Source organism: Bombina bombina, chromosome 3, assembly GCF_027579735.1.
Source record: "Bombina bombina isolate aBomBom1 chromosome 3, aBomBom1.pri, whole genome shotgun sequence".
In the NCBI taxonomy this organism is placed as follows: domain Eukaryota; kingdom Metazoa; phylum Chordata; class Amphibia; order Anura; family Bombinatoridae; genus Bombina; species Bombina bombina.
The window spans coordinates 1,057,063,613-1,057,078,347 of record NC_069501.1 but is presented as its reverse complement, the minus strand read 5'-3'; positions in this window follow the sequence as shown (position 1 = coordinate 1,057,078,347).

Genomic DNA, 14,735 nt, shown 5'->3' with positions numbered 1-14,735 from the left:
TCTCTCATATGAATACATTTATTTAAAACTATCCTGATCCAATTAGTATTGTAGTGCAAGATCTCACCCTCAAAACTGAGCCCATCCACTCTTTCAGTTGGTTTTAGGGTTTTTAGGGGGAGGGGACACATTTAAGGTTTAAGTAGATAGTTGATGGCAGAAGATCTTTTTCAAGCTAGTCACTGCTATCAACTGTGATAATAAGAGGGATTTGACAATAAGAATGTTAGAGAAATTGAGTCACAAGCAAAAAAAATATTAAATACATTTATTCCTGTACTAGATCCATTTCTGCAACAGGATTTAGAGTGTGTCCCCTGTTCGCACTTAAAGTGAAAGTAAATCCTACTGTTTTACAAACTCTAGGATTTACTATTGAAACAAATAAAGGGCACTTTCATTCATGAAGTATAAGATACTTCATGTAGAAAGCTCCTTTATTTGATTCAACTGATCGCCGCTCTTAGCTCCTACAACAGCGCATGGCTAAAAAATTTTTTGGCTAAGAGGTGACGTTTTCACCTCTTAGCCAATAGCCGTGCGGTAAATCCGTCTCCCATGGGCGCCAAGCCGGATTTACCGCACGGCTATTGGCTAAGAGGTGAAAACGTCACCTCTTAGCCAAAAATTATTTTAGCCGTGGGCTGCTGTAGGAGCTAAGAGCGGCGATCGATTGAATCATATAAAGGAGCTTTCAACATGAAGTATCTTATACTTCATGATGGAAGTGCCCTTTATTTGTTTCAATAGTAAATCCTAGCATTTGTAAAACACTAGGAATTACTTTCACTTTAATGAATAATTCATAAAAATAATGTTAATAATAATGACAACCTACTAGTTTTTTTTTTTTTTTTAAATAAATTTTTATTAAGAGTGAATATACAGAACCAAAACACATCACAGTTGAATTGACATATCAATCAACGCTATTACACGTGATATTTCTGAGGACAAATAACATTCAAAACATGGTCCTTGGACCGGAAACGGGGGTTCAAGTTGCCCTGTAGTCATAATATAGCTATATATTTCCATTTTCCCGTGAATGTGCCACAGCCTGTCAATGGGTAATATTCTCTTTTTAACTTTAGTTTTGTTAACATTCTGTAATTTAGGTGACGCATGGGGTCACATGTTAAACCTGATAATCCTGACATCTAGTTAAGGTAGGATAGTAGGGGAAAATGGTATGCCTTGTTAGAAAACTATCACTGAGGGGAAAAAGAAAAAAAAAGAATAAGAAAAACAAACAAAAAAAAGGTAGTCTCCCACCTCTCTCAGAAGGGAGGGGAGGGATGATAGGAAAGGAGTGGAGGTGGTAAGCGGGGAGAGGGAGGAGGGTAGCGGAGGGGAAGCGAAGCACACCACAACTCACACATAGTGAGGTGTGTCTTTAAGGGGGGGGAAGAGCATAACAGTCAAGAGGAGGTCTCCATTATTAGAGAGAGTAAGGCATTATGGTTTTGGGTTTAGGTGGGCCTCCCATGGTTCCCATATTAGGGAGAAGAGATCTGATTGTTTCCTTGTCCTAAAAACATAGTCCTCCATTACTTTGAGGTATTGTAGGTAGTCAAGGACTGCCTGCCATCTCGGGGGCTGCTGTTTTTTCCAATTTCTAGCAATCAACATCTTGACTGAAGTCAACAGATAAATTAGGAGGTATCTCTTGTGCTTCGGGAGCTTTTTTACTCCAAGATGTAAGAGGGCAAGGCCCGGGTATCCGGGGTTGGGAGCTCCAGGGCCGCGCAGGCCGCGTTGACCTTCGCCCAGAGTGGTCGAAGTTTGTCACACGACCACCACATATGGAGAGGGGACCCTATCTCGCCACACTCCCTCCAGCAGAGGGGCGAGTGTTCAGGGTAAAGAGTCCGAAGTTAAGACGGCACTAGATGCCATCTGGTGAGAATCTTGAAGTAGAGTTCATACATTGTGGTACAATGCAGCGGAGCTTTAGTCAGTTGTATCGCCTTAGACCACTCGAGTGACGTGTAAGTCAGTCCTAGCTCAGTCTCCCAGGAAGCCATATGCCTGGTTTTCACTAGGGTGGGGGACCCCAAGAGGGCTCCATAGTGGGTGGTGAGGGGTTTGAACATTTGCAGGTTCGCTCCCCATCTAACCTCCCAAATCGTAAGACCTCTGATCTTGTCAACTAGGAAGCCCCATGCCTTCATCATGGACCTGAGTCTCGCAAAGTCAAACCTCATAGGGCGGGGAATATCATATTTAGTAATCATGTTTTGGGACGACAAAAGTTTCTCATCCGCATAGAAATCACTCAATGTGAGGATCCCTATGTCCCTCCAAGGGGCAAGACGAGTATTGGGAAGCCTCTGTAAGAGAGACATGACCGGGTGGATAGGGGAGGGGTGCGGGGCGATCAACTGGTGGTGTCTTAGACGGAACCAGGCCATTTGACAGTCTTTGACTAGAGGATTAGAGATCGGGATTTGTGCGGCCAGATGCGGTGGTACCCATAGTAAGTCAGAGAGATCAACACCGGCAGGCAGGGAAGCCTGTTCCAAGTCTCTCTATCTCGTTGGAGGGAGGGTTGGACCCCACGCAGAGGCGTGCGAAAGCATCGCCGCTTGGTGGTACATTTGAATGGAGGGCAGCCCCAATCCCCCCCGATCTATCGGGGACTGGAGTGTGGCCGCCGCCACTCTCAGACGCTTATTATCCCAGACATAAGTATTGAATGCGGTTTGAAAGCCACGCAGAATTTTTTCCGGCACAGGAATGGGGATACACCTCATAATATAGGTTACTTTGGGGAGGATCATCATCTTCAGGGCGGCAATTCTGCCCATCCAGGAGATTTCTTCGTATTTTCTGGATCTCAATCTCACCTCAACTTCTCGCAACAGGACAGCGTAGTTCTCCTGTAAGACTATGTTCTTGTCATGAGACAAGAATACCCCTAAGTGTCAAATCCCGTCTGTCGACCATTTGAAGGAGTAGAGACGCTGTAAGCGTCTCTGTTCAGGAGGTTTAGTATGGATCATATATGCCTCTGTTTTGGATACATTGATCTTATAGTTAGAGATACTACTGAAGAACTCAAAAATCTCGAAGAGGTGGGGAAGTGATTTCACCGGGTCAGTGAGGAAGAGAGTGAGGTTGTCAGCGAAAAGTGCCAATTTCTGGGGCGTATCATGGATTTGAAGGCCCTGAACAACAGGGCTGTCTCTAATGGCCTCCGCAAGAGGCTCCATCACCAGAGCAAAAAGGAGCGGGGACAGGAGGCATCCTTGTCTGGTCCCATTCCTTATCACGATCCTAGGGGAGCAGAAGCCCATCCCTTTAATGACGGCAGTCGGGGAGGTGTAGAGGGCAGCAATAGCTGCGCGGAACGTCTCTGGGATCCCAAAGTGTTCCAGGGTGCAGAACATGTAATCCCACCCCACCCTGTCAAACGCTTTCTCCACGTCTATAGACAAGGTGAGGAGGGGTAGTCCCATATCTGCCGCTTCCATGATGATGTTTAGTAGTCTACGGGTATTATCCGTACCCTGTCTCCCCTGCACAAATCCCACTTGGTCCAAATGGACCAGAGATGGTAAGTGTTTTCCAAGCCTGTTCGCCAGGACCTTGGCGTAGACCTTCACGTCGACATTAATAAGGGAGATAGGCCGGTAACTTGCACAGAGGACTGGGTCCTTCCCCTCCTTGGGAATAGTCAGGATACTAGCCTCTAGAAATTCAGGGAGAAAAGCTCCCCTCTCTCTAACTGCGGTATAGAGGCGGAGTAAAACAGGGGATAACAGTTGGGTGAAGGAGCGATAGAAGAGGCCCGTAAAGCCATCTGGGCCCGGGCCTTATGTGGCTTCAGGGTCAAAATGGCCGCTTTGATCTCTTCCAAAGTGAAGGGGGCATCCAGGTCGTCAACAGCATCTGCTTCCAAGGAAGGAAGCCCTAGGCCCTCCAAAAATTGCTGAGTTGCTTTTCTGCGAGCCTCAACTCCCAGAGATTCGTTATGTAAATTATATAGTGAGGTATAGTAATCGGCAAACGCCTTCCCTATATCTTTTGGGGAGTGAACCATGCCAGCTGGTGTTGAAATCGCGGGGATCCTGGCTTGGACCGCCCGATCCCGTAGTTTACGGGCCAACAGCCTATCAGCTTTGTTTCCTTTACAGTAGTACGTCTGTCGAAGCCTGAGCAAGTTTGCTTGAACACGCAACTGCTCTCTCTTATTAATTTCATCCCTAATGACTCCAACCCGGTCGCCCAAGGCGGGGGCTGGGTCATTTTTGTTGGCTAGTTCAGCTTGTCTCAGTTCTGCGTATAGTTTAGCGAGGGACACTTTGTGTGCAGTCCTTAACAGTGCGTTTTTCTTGAGGAAATGGCCTCTAAGATAAGCTTTAAGTGTGGCCCAGAGGATTTCCTGGCTCGTGTCTCCAGTGTCATTATGTCTCAGAAAATCTGAGATTGTCTCTACTAATTGAGGGATTTCCCTTTCCGCGAGAAGATGATCAGGTAACCTCCAGGACGGCCTGCACTCAGGAGGGCTCAGTAAATTACATCCGGCACTGACGAGGTCATGGTCCGACCAAGAGCATGGTCTTATTCGTGGGGCGCAGAACTGGTCCAGGGTCCAGAAATCGCACAAAAGATAGTCGATCCTGGAATAGGAGTTATGTGGCTTAGAGTGATGTGTGTAATCACGTTCAGTCGGAGCAAGGCAACGCCAGATGTCATAAAGGCCAAACTGGTACATGAGCTTGCGTAACGCGTTAAATTGGGTATTGAGGTTTCGGTCGGAGGGGGATGATTTCGAGGTCTTCTTATCTAGTGTAGGATCCCACACCAGGTTAAGGTCCCCTCCAATTAGAAGGTGTCCCCTCCTGACTTCTCCAAGTCTCCGTAGGAACTTTCTCAGAAATGGGAGTTGTTTGACGTTCGGGGCGTAGATAGACGTATAGTAGCGGGCAACAGGTCAGTGTGGTAGGTATTCGGCTCTATAAGGGATACCTGTTGTCCACTTCCACCAGGGTTGAACACAAAGGGCAGAGTAGGGCTATGATAATCATCATAAGTCAGGGACCAGCATATAAGTCATCTTTAGTGATGTGAGATCAATGGCGTATATCCCAGCTTTACAAATGTAAACATATAATAAATAACAACAAATGGAGTGTAACAACAGATTAATTCTTACTTATCTCCCAGAAGAAAGAGAAAAGTCTAAGTAGGGAGAGAGAGAAAAGGGGATAGGGGAAACAGGGAGAACAATAGGAGGGAGATAAGAAGTAACAAGAGAACAAGAAGGACCGAAAACACCATGCAAGGTCCCATTAGGAACAGCTGAATCCATCAATCCCGCTAGGGGTATTAGTCCTCCAGGAGAGGAGGAGAGGGCATCCTTGCCCTAGAGATAGTACAGGGTACTGAGCAAAGCAGGCTTCATGTGGAGCATGGGATCGTTGGGGCACCCCCTGGAGGGGGGTCTCTTCCCGTCTGTTGCGGGGTTTTTTTCTGAGGATTACCCACTCTTTGGGGGAGAGGTCGCCACTCGGGAGCAGCAGCCCTCAAGCCTCTGGCTGGGTCTTTTTGGAGATGTTGGGAGTTGGGTGGGTCAGGTGGTAATAGATCCCATTTTTGCATGAGTTCTCTAGCTTGCTCTGGAGAAGAGACCGTATACTGATGACCCTCCTTGGTTATATGCAGCTTGACAGGAAACCCCCATCGGTACTTTATCGCTTTATCTCGAAGCAGTCTCGTATATGGCTGGTAGTGGCGTCAGATTTGGAGAGTATGCGGTGAGAGATCTTGATAGACTTGCACCTCTGAGAATTGATCTGGAAGAGTTTTGCCTCCTGCTAGGGCACGAAGGAGTTTGTCTCTGAATGTGAAATAGTGAAGATGGATTATGACATCTCGGGGTTTCTCACCTTCACTGGATCTGGGCCTCAGCGCCCTGTGTGCTCGGTCTATCATCATCTCTTGCCCCTCTTCAGGGCCCGTGATTGCAGTAAACAATTCCCGAAGGTATTTCTCTAAATCTTGTGGAGAGACAGTCTCAGGAATACCTTTCACCAGGATATTGTTGCGTCAGGTACGGTCCTCCAAGTCGGCTAATTTGAGCTCTAGGTCCGTTATTTGTTCAGCCAGACACTGGGAATAGCCTAGCAGGTTAGTATGATCGATCATGAGATCCTCTTGCTTGCGTTCCATAATGTCGGTGCGCTCGCCAATCGAGGCAATGTCTCGTTTCAAGTCCGCGTGGCTCTTCTCAAATTTTTTAGTTAAAGAGTCATGATGAGAGGCCAGAAGCGTCGTGATAGAATCCATAAGGTTGTTGTTTACCTCCTTTTCAGTCCGCAGCGAACGTCCCACAGCCTGGGACAGGGAATTTTCTCCAGTTGTTTCAGCGGAGCTACTAGCATCTGTGAGTTCCTCATCCGAGGCAGCCCGAGACCTAGAGAGGGGATTGCTGAAGTGATCGACCACTGTACGTTTGGGGGTATTGAGAGGTTTTTGTTTTCTTTTGAATGATTGAGGCATTTTGCGGGCTTGCATGGGTTTTCGGGGAGAATTATTAACACAGGACACACAGTAAGGATTAGCTTATATCAGACTGACTGGGGTCACAGCATTAGATAAGAGCGATGCACATGCTTTTAAGATACCTTATCACAGAGAGAAATGCTTGGAGGTTAAGCTAGCAGCAGAAATAAAATATCACATGTATGTTTTCAGCATGAATGTTACTAGGCAAAATATTTACTAAACATCAGGAGCCCCTCTCGACTCGGGGACAGGGGATACGAGATACGACCTCACGGAAGGGAAAAGGGGAAGTGGCAGTGACCAGCCTAGACTAGCTAGGCCGGAAAGGGTGAGTCTTGAGGGGTTACTACCTTGGTGAGAAGGGCGTACGATCTGCAGCTATAAATGAGACAAAGTTAGGGGTAACCTGTCAGGAGGCAAAAGTGATTAGGCAGACATTAGTGTACCAGTTGTGGTAATTACCCTAGGTGAGCCCTGTATATATCAGCCTAGATTAAGAGCATATATAGGACCTTCCAAGCAATATCAGGTTAGGTAGTAATAGTGACAGACAATACTGCTAGTACATGTAAGTAATTATTGTTAGAGGGGTCACAAAATAAATTAAAACATCACAGTACAATTTACAACAAATGGTATATAGAGCAGTAGAGATAGGTATGGATGTTGACACAGTCACTTTAAATTGAATGGCTGTTAAATATGCAGGAGGGTAGGTGTAGGTCTCACATATGCAGCAAAAATTGGCAAAGATCCACCTTATAGTAGATGCAAAAAGTCTTAACAGGGCACCTCAAACTATGTGGCAGTGAGTCACAGGAGAGTATAAGGGTGGAACAGCCACTGGTATGTTGAAATATAGCAGAAAAGAGGAGTGTTCCTGGGCTCCTGCAATTATTAATGGGGAGAGTTTTTTTTTCCTGATATATCCTTTGTAGTGGATCTGGCTATCTGCCAACAAATGTCTATCCCCCTTATAGGCCTCAGAGTCTGGATGTTTATATTATGACTGCTAATAATGAGCTGTACAAAGTTCAAATAAGTCTCTCCAAGTAAGGTTCCAACAAGTGTATAGCAGGGAAGAGTGTCACAAATTTATGGTGCAAGTTTTAGCGTGAGGGGGGATGATAGGTATGCGTTACAGTTGAGGGCTAGGAATTGCAGAGAAACGCCACTACTGGGAGATCAGGTGTAGGGGCTGCAGTTAGAACAAGTGACCCTCAGAGTCACCTGCCCTCCGTTTGTTCAATTAGGCCCAACAGCAGGGGTAACACTTGCTACAGCAGGAGAGCCGGTCCCAAGATGGCGGGTGTTCGCGCCAAAAGGAAAAAGTGTGGCGTAGCCCCCTCACCTTTTACCTCTCCCGGGTCTTAGAGATATCTCGGCTGTGGTCGGGCAGCAGTCACGGATGTGCCTCTGTTGTAAGGGGAGTCCGGTCGGTGTGCTGAGCTGTCCTGAGGAGTCCGGATGCACACCCTCTTTATGGTTCTCAGGCCGGGTCTGTTACTGCGAGACCGGAGCGGAGCCCCGACCCTCCGGTCAGCAGTGTAGCTCAGGCAGTGTCGCTGGAACTTTTCAAGCAGGGTCAGCCAAGGGCAGAGCCGTGAATCAGTGTTGCGGCAGGCGTCGCTCTGTAGCGCTGATAGGGATCTGTTCCGGGTCTTTACAGAGAATCTGCCGCCAAATGATCCAACGAGATTCTGCACCCAAAAGTCTCAAAAAGGATCCAATAGGTGCTAGATCTCTTAAGGGCAGATCGTAGTATCTTAGTAGTGTGCTAAAATCGCTTAATTAGCGCTATTTTAAACGTTTTTAGGGAATCTAGCAGAGAGCACTCTCAAAACACGTCTCTCCTGCTAGATGGCTAACTCCGCCCCCGACAACCTACTAGTTTTATATCATGAATATAAAATCATTTCCCCCCCCTAAACGTTAACAAAATGCTTATTAAAGTGAAAGCAAACTCGAGTACAACACAATATATGTTGATATAAATCCTTGAAAATAAATATCACTGTCATTCATCAATTTTTTATAATTCAATTATAGACCTGTTTATTATCCTGAAACCCATCCGACTTGTTAGCCGACTCTCCTCCCGCATTATATAAAAAAATTCCGTTCGTCATGATGATTACATATTGTCTAAATCTAATTGGTCCCCCATGGGCGTCTCAAACTTATTTTCACGCCCACATGTTGCAATGCGCATGCGTTAGTGTTGGATGCGCGTTCACAATAGCTGCATGCGCATTGAAAACACAAAATAAATTGCTAATAATGACTTCAAGAACGATCGGGCGAAGTTACAATATAACTGGAATAGGAATCAGTGAGTATGCCATCTATGCCAGTGTTGAAATTGTTATCTGTTAGTAAGAATTATTTAAAAGTATGCTCACAAGAACGAGCATGGATAATAACTTATAGAGCAGGTGGGACTGTTCTTACGTATAACAGTGAGAAACCCGGAAGCGAGCTGGGGGTGGGGGAAGCCATGCAAAGGTGTGCATTCTGAAATTAAAAATATATTATTTTCAGAACCGGCTGAGGAAATATAAAGATAGCGACTATAATATATGCATGTAGGAGAATCCATAACTAGCTTGGGGTATTGCTAAATTTTACTTTCACTTTAAGCGCTCATTTGTGCTGCTTCCCCTTGGGTGCTGCCTCACACCTGCACAACTTCTGCTAATTTCCCTACTAAGTGAAACTCCTCAAGACCCAGGGTTGCCACCTAAGCAATGTTTTCCTGGGCACTTATACGTTACACATGCTGCAGGGTGTGCAGGGAGGAATATGATAGTGCATATAGATAGTGCTGTCCAGAAACACATTACATGTTTCTCCCTGCACACCCTGCAGCATGTGTAACTCATAATTGTCCAGGAAAACTTGGCTGAGGTGGCAACCCTTATCAGCATTCACTAGTGTATACTACATTTCTCTATGATATTTTGTGTCACCCATTTTATAAATAAATATGACATGATCAATTCAAACACAAGCTAAGTTTATAAAACATAACATAATCACAATAAATAAATACAATACAAGCAATTCTTTCAGCATACAATCAAGTGCTTTTGTTCCACCTGGTTTCAGAGTTCTCTATTAGCAGCTGAGACAGTTTATTGATATATGAATCAATCTGTGGTGATCCCTCAGAATGTAGGTATCTAAGGGGCTTACTTTATAACCTGCTAAAAATGTATGTCTTTTATAAACTCATCAATACTTTGACTGACTTTTGGTGGGGATTATCATGTTTCCTCCCACATATTTGAATCTGGGACAAAGGCTTTCTGAGCCATGAAAAAAGTGAAAATAAAATCAGAACCAATTTGATTATATAATTGCAGAACTTATAGAGCATATTTATCCCCTTAAAGGGACATTAAACTGCGGAGTACAACTAAAAAAGAAAGGTCACTATTCTCCATGTTATTGTATTTCCTTCTGTGCCTGCAGCACTTTAAAGTGGTTCTCCAATTTTGATACCTTAAAGGGACATTGTACAATAGACTTTTCTTTGCATAACTGTTTTGTAGATGATCCATTTACATAGCCCATCTTGTATTTTTGTAACAACTTATAGTTTTGCTTATTTTTTTAATAACTTTGTGCTGATTTTCAGACTCCTGCTGGCTCCTATAGTGTCTAGTCTCTTAATATACAGGGAAGGGGGGGGTCTGCTCTTTTTACTTTTCCAGCCCCTTTCACTGGGTGTCCCAGCCTAACCTCATCAACAATGCTAAACTAGGAGCTTCTAAGTATGTTTTTAAAAGGTTTTATACTGGCTTTTTAGACAGAAATGGTACATGCTTTAGAGATCAATGATTTTGTCAGCTTTGTGAAAGCTGTATTATTTTGTTATGGTTAGTGTGCACAATACAGCATGTAAGATTCACATTTCTCATTTTTTTACGCAGTTGTTGTGTTACACAACATGTTTTAAAAGATGGCAGTTCCCAGTATAAAGAAGCAGAGCGTCACCATCTGGCAAATTTAAGTGGTTAAAAAAAGGGAAAGCCTTTAAAGAGAGATGCAGAAACAGGAGAAATAGTGTGCCCAACAGTTTAATAATTTATGTTTGTCAGAATGTTGTGACCAACAGATAGAAACTACTAGATATGGAAGTTTCGTTTGCTGACAAATGCGGAAGAAGGTGGCCGTTCGCGGTATTTGGCTCTTTTGTGTAAATCAAGATATAAGTGTGTTGTACTTTCACAAGAAAAATTCCAGCTTCGAAAAGAGAAGAATGCCGTGAGCAGTCGCCATCTTTCGCATTAGACAGTGAATGAAACTGCCAAATGCACGTATCTAGAATTTTACATTGATGATATCTAGCTAGATATAAAAAGGTAATACACTGATAACTTCCATAGTTTGTATGATTGCTTTAGTCTGGCCATAAAAAGAACTCATTGAATGTCAGTTTTTTTAGGTTGGTGAGTAGTGGTTGGATGTAATATTTATACAATAACTTATTAAATGTCAGTTTTTAGATGAAAGCTGATCTTTTTGCATTACAATCATCAAACACTAAGAAAAATAATAATTTTACAACCTACAAATAATATTACTAATAATTTGATTAACCTTCAAAAATGTACTGAATAAGCCTTTGTGTATAATTTATTTTTAATCTCTACTATACTTGACTTTGTTGTCTGGTTTAATGGTTTTATTAACATTAGTTTAAAAAAAAGCTTTTATAGTATTCCACATGGAAAACAATTGTTGCATTGGCTTGCCCTTCTGATCTAGTCTCAGAGTCACACCTATATTGCAGCATTGATAAATCCCTCCTCTAACTCCATTAGTTCATGGACAATCATATGCCATTTCCTCCTGCTATGCAAGCAGAAATGGTTAATTCTGGGTGAATAATTTGTGCAGCATTGCACTTAGCTCCCTATCTGCACAGAGAAAGTCTGCAAATTTCCCCCCATACACATAGAACAGCCAATCTTCACACAGACCCAGCCCACTGTCACCAATCATAGGGCACTTGAATGGTAAACAGCCCATTTTGCCATGGCCTGATTGGTAGGCATATGAGGCTACTACATGCTGATTGGCAGAGGAGAAGCTTGGTACAGGTGTTGCTAGGAGATGTTGGGAGGCAGAGCAATGTTTTTTTAGTTAGATAAGAAATGAAAGTTTGCAAGATCTATTTGACTTCTCTCTGTTTGGTGCTTGTCCCAAATTTCTTTTATAGTACAAAATGATGCAAAAGAATGTATCTTCACTGCATTCTGCTACTGTACCTTATACCTGGCTGCATCTGACACCCCAGACACGGCACTATTACCATATCTTCACTGCATTCTGCTACTGTACCTTATGCCTGCATCTGACACCCCAGACACTGCACTATTACCCTCTCTTCACTGCATTCTGCTACTATACTTTATGCCTCCATCAGACACCACAGGCACTGCACTGATTCCCCTATCTTCACTGCATTCTGCTACTGTACCTTATACCTGGCTGCATCTGACAACCCATACACTGCACTATTACCATATCTTCACTGCATTCTGCTACTGCACCTTATACCTGGCTGCATTTGACACCCCAGACACTGCACTATTACCATATCTTCACTGCATTCTGCTACTGCACCTTATACCTGGCTGCATCTGACACCCCAGACACTGCACTATTACCATATCTTCACTGCATTCTGCTACTGTACCTTATACCTGGCTGCATCTGACACCCCAGACACGGCACTATTACCATATCTTCACTGCATTCTGCTACTGTACCTTATGCCTGCATCTGACACCCCAGACACTGCACTATTACCCTCTCTTCACTGCATTCTGCTACTATACTTTATGCCTCCATCAGACACCACAGGCACTGCACTGATTCCCCTATTTTCACTGCATTCTGCTACTGTACCTTATACCTGGCTGCATCTGACAACCCATACACTGCACTATTACCATATCTTCACTGCATTCTGCTACTGCACCTTATACCTGGCTGCATTTGACACCCCAGACACTGCACTATTACCATATCTTCACTGCATTCTGCTACTGCACCTTATACCTGGCTGCATTTGACACCCCAGACACTGCACTATTACCATATCTTCACTGCATTCTGCTACTGCACCTTATACCTGGCTGCATTTGACACCTCAGACACTGCACTATTACCATATCTTCACTGCATTCTGCTACTGTACCTTATGCCTGCATCTGACACCCCAGACCCTGCACTGATTCCCCTATCTTCACTGCATTCTGCTACTGTACCTTATGCCTGCATCTGACACCCCAGACACTGCACTATTACCCTCTCTTCAATACATTCTGCTACTATACTTTATGCCTCCATCAGACACCACAGACACTGCACTATTACCCTCTCTTCAATACATTCTGCTAGTGTACCTTATACCTGCATCTGACTCCCCAGGCACTGCACTATTACCCTCTCTTCAATACATTCTGTAAGTGTACCTTATACCTGCATCTGACACCCCAGACACTGCACTATTCCCCTCTCTTCAATACATTCTGCTAGTGTACCTTATGCCTGCATCTGACACTCCAGACACTGCACTGATTACCCTATCTTCATTACATTCTGCTACTGTACCTTATGTGCATGCATCTGATTCTGACACCCCAGACACTGCACCGATTCCCCTATTTTCACTGCATTGTGCTACTGTACCTTATGCCTGCATCTGACACCCCAGCCACTGCACTAATTACCCTATCTTCACTGCATTATGTTACTGTTTCTTATGCTTGCATCTGACACCCCAGACACTGCACTGATTACCCTACCCCAACCGCACTCTCTACTGTTCATTCCTTCATCTGACACTTTTGGAATACCACATGATAACTAGATGGATTTCCTAGTTGATATACATGGCCTAGAATTTGAAGGGAAAAACATGCAAGACATTTTGTCCAGCCCTTCTTATAGACTAAAATAGACCTAATACTATGGCATATTCTACAGGTTACAAAAAAAGATACAAAAAAATAGTTTGGTACTAATATGCAATGTATATAGCTATGTATGGTAATTCTAAATATAATAAAGTAAATAGAAAGTCTGGGTTATCTACAAGACTCTCTTGGGGTTTAATGAACCTAAATAAAATAAGAAGACAGAATGGCCAGATTAGATATCAGTACTGATTTTACTTCCTGTAAATTCCATACCATATAATACACCCAACACTAAGCTCAGCACTATTTAGTTCCTTCTTACTGCAGTGCAACACACAAAATCCTATGTTACCTTACAATACATGCTCCTCATCTGTGGTCACGCAGTCGGTATCATTTAAGAGTATTAACTCTTGCTGTGAAACATTCTCACTTATCAAAAAGAGCAACATAACCTTGATTGGAAAAAAAAATGATGAAGTTAATCGATGCACTAACTCAGCTACTGCTGGGGAAACCAGCAGATTATCACACGATTCACAAGTGAAATGCAGAGAATTTCTTCACTGACACACATACTGCAGGCAGATCTGCAAACCCACTGATGATAAATACATTTATTTCTTGATATGCTGCTGGGTAGCCTCCCGTTAACCCCTTATCTGCCAAGAGGTTAATGACTTTACTGCTAAAGACACCTACAACCCACAGCTCTTTATCCATAAATTACTTATTTTGGAGACAATTGAAGATTGAATGTCATCGTCTGCCAAAAAGTAAAAATCAGTCTGCAAATGCTTACATTATAGAATACGTTGTGATTATTATAATTGTGCTTCAAGAGTGGACGGTTACAAAAGCTACATACTGCAGTGTGCATATATAATCATTTTTTAAATAGGTATAGAATATATTCAAGTTTAAAAATATCTGCAGTGCATATGAAAGAGCAGTAGTTAATTTGTTGTTCATTTGCTTTCAAGGACAATTCCCACCAGCATGAAAAGAAACACACACACACTTCTCTCTACATATAAAAAGAAATATGTTCCTGTCCCCTCTTCCTCCTGGGCTTTGAGTGAATGCAACATGTTAAATGGGCAATATCATCTGGATGTGGATAGGTCAAGGATTGGGGGGAATGGTGACTCATTAAAAGTGGTCTGTGGTTATAGGACTATTTGGTACAGAAGTGGTAAAGAAGATTTGTTATTATTTTTTTCATTTAAAAGGAGCAGTTAAGCGGTTTGCTTTACAAACAAATTAAACTGCAAATGTGACAGGGCA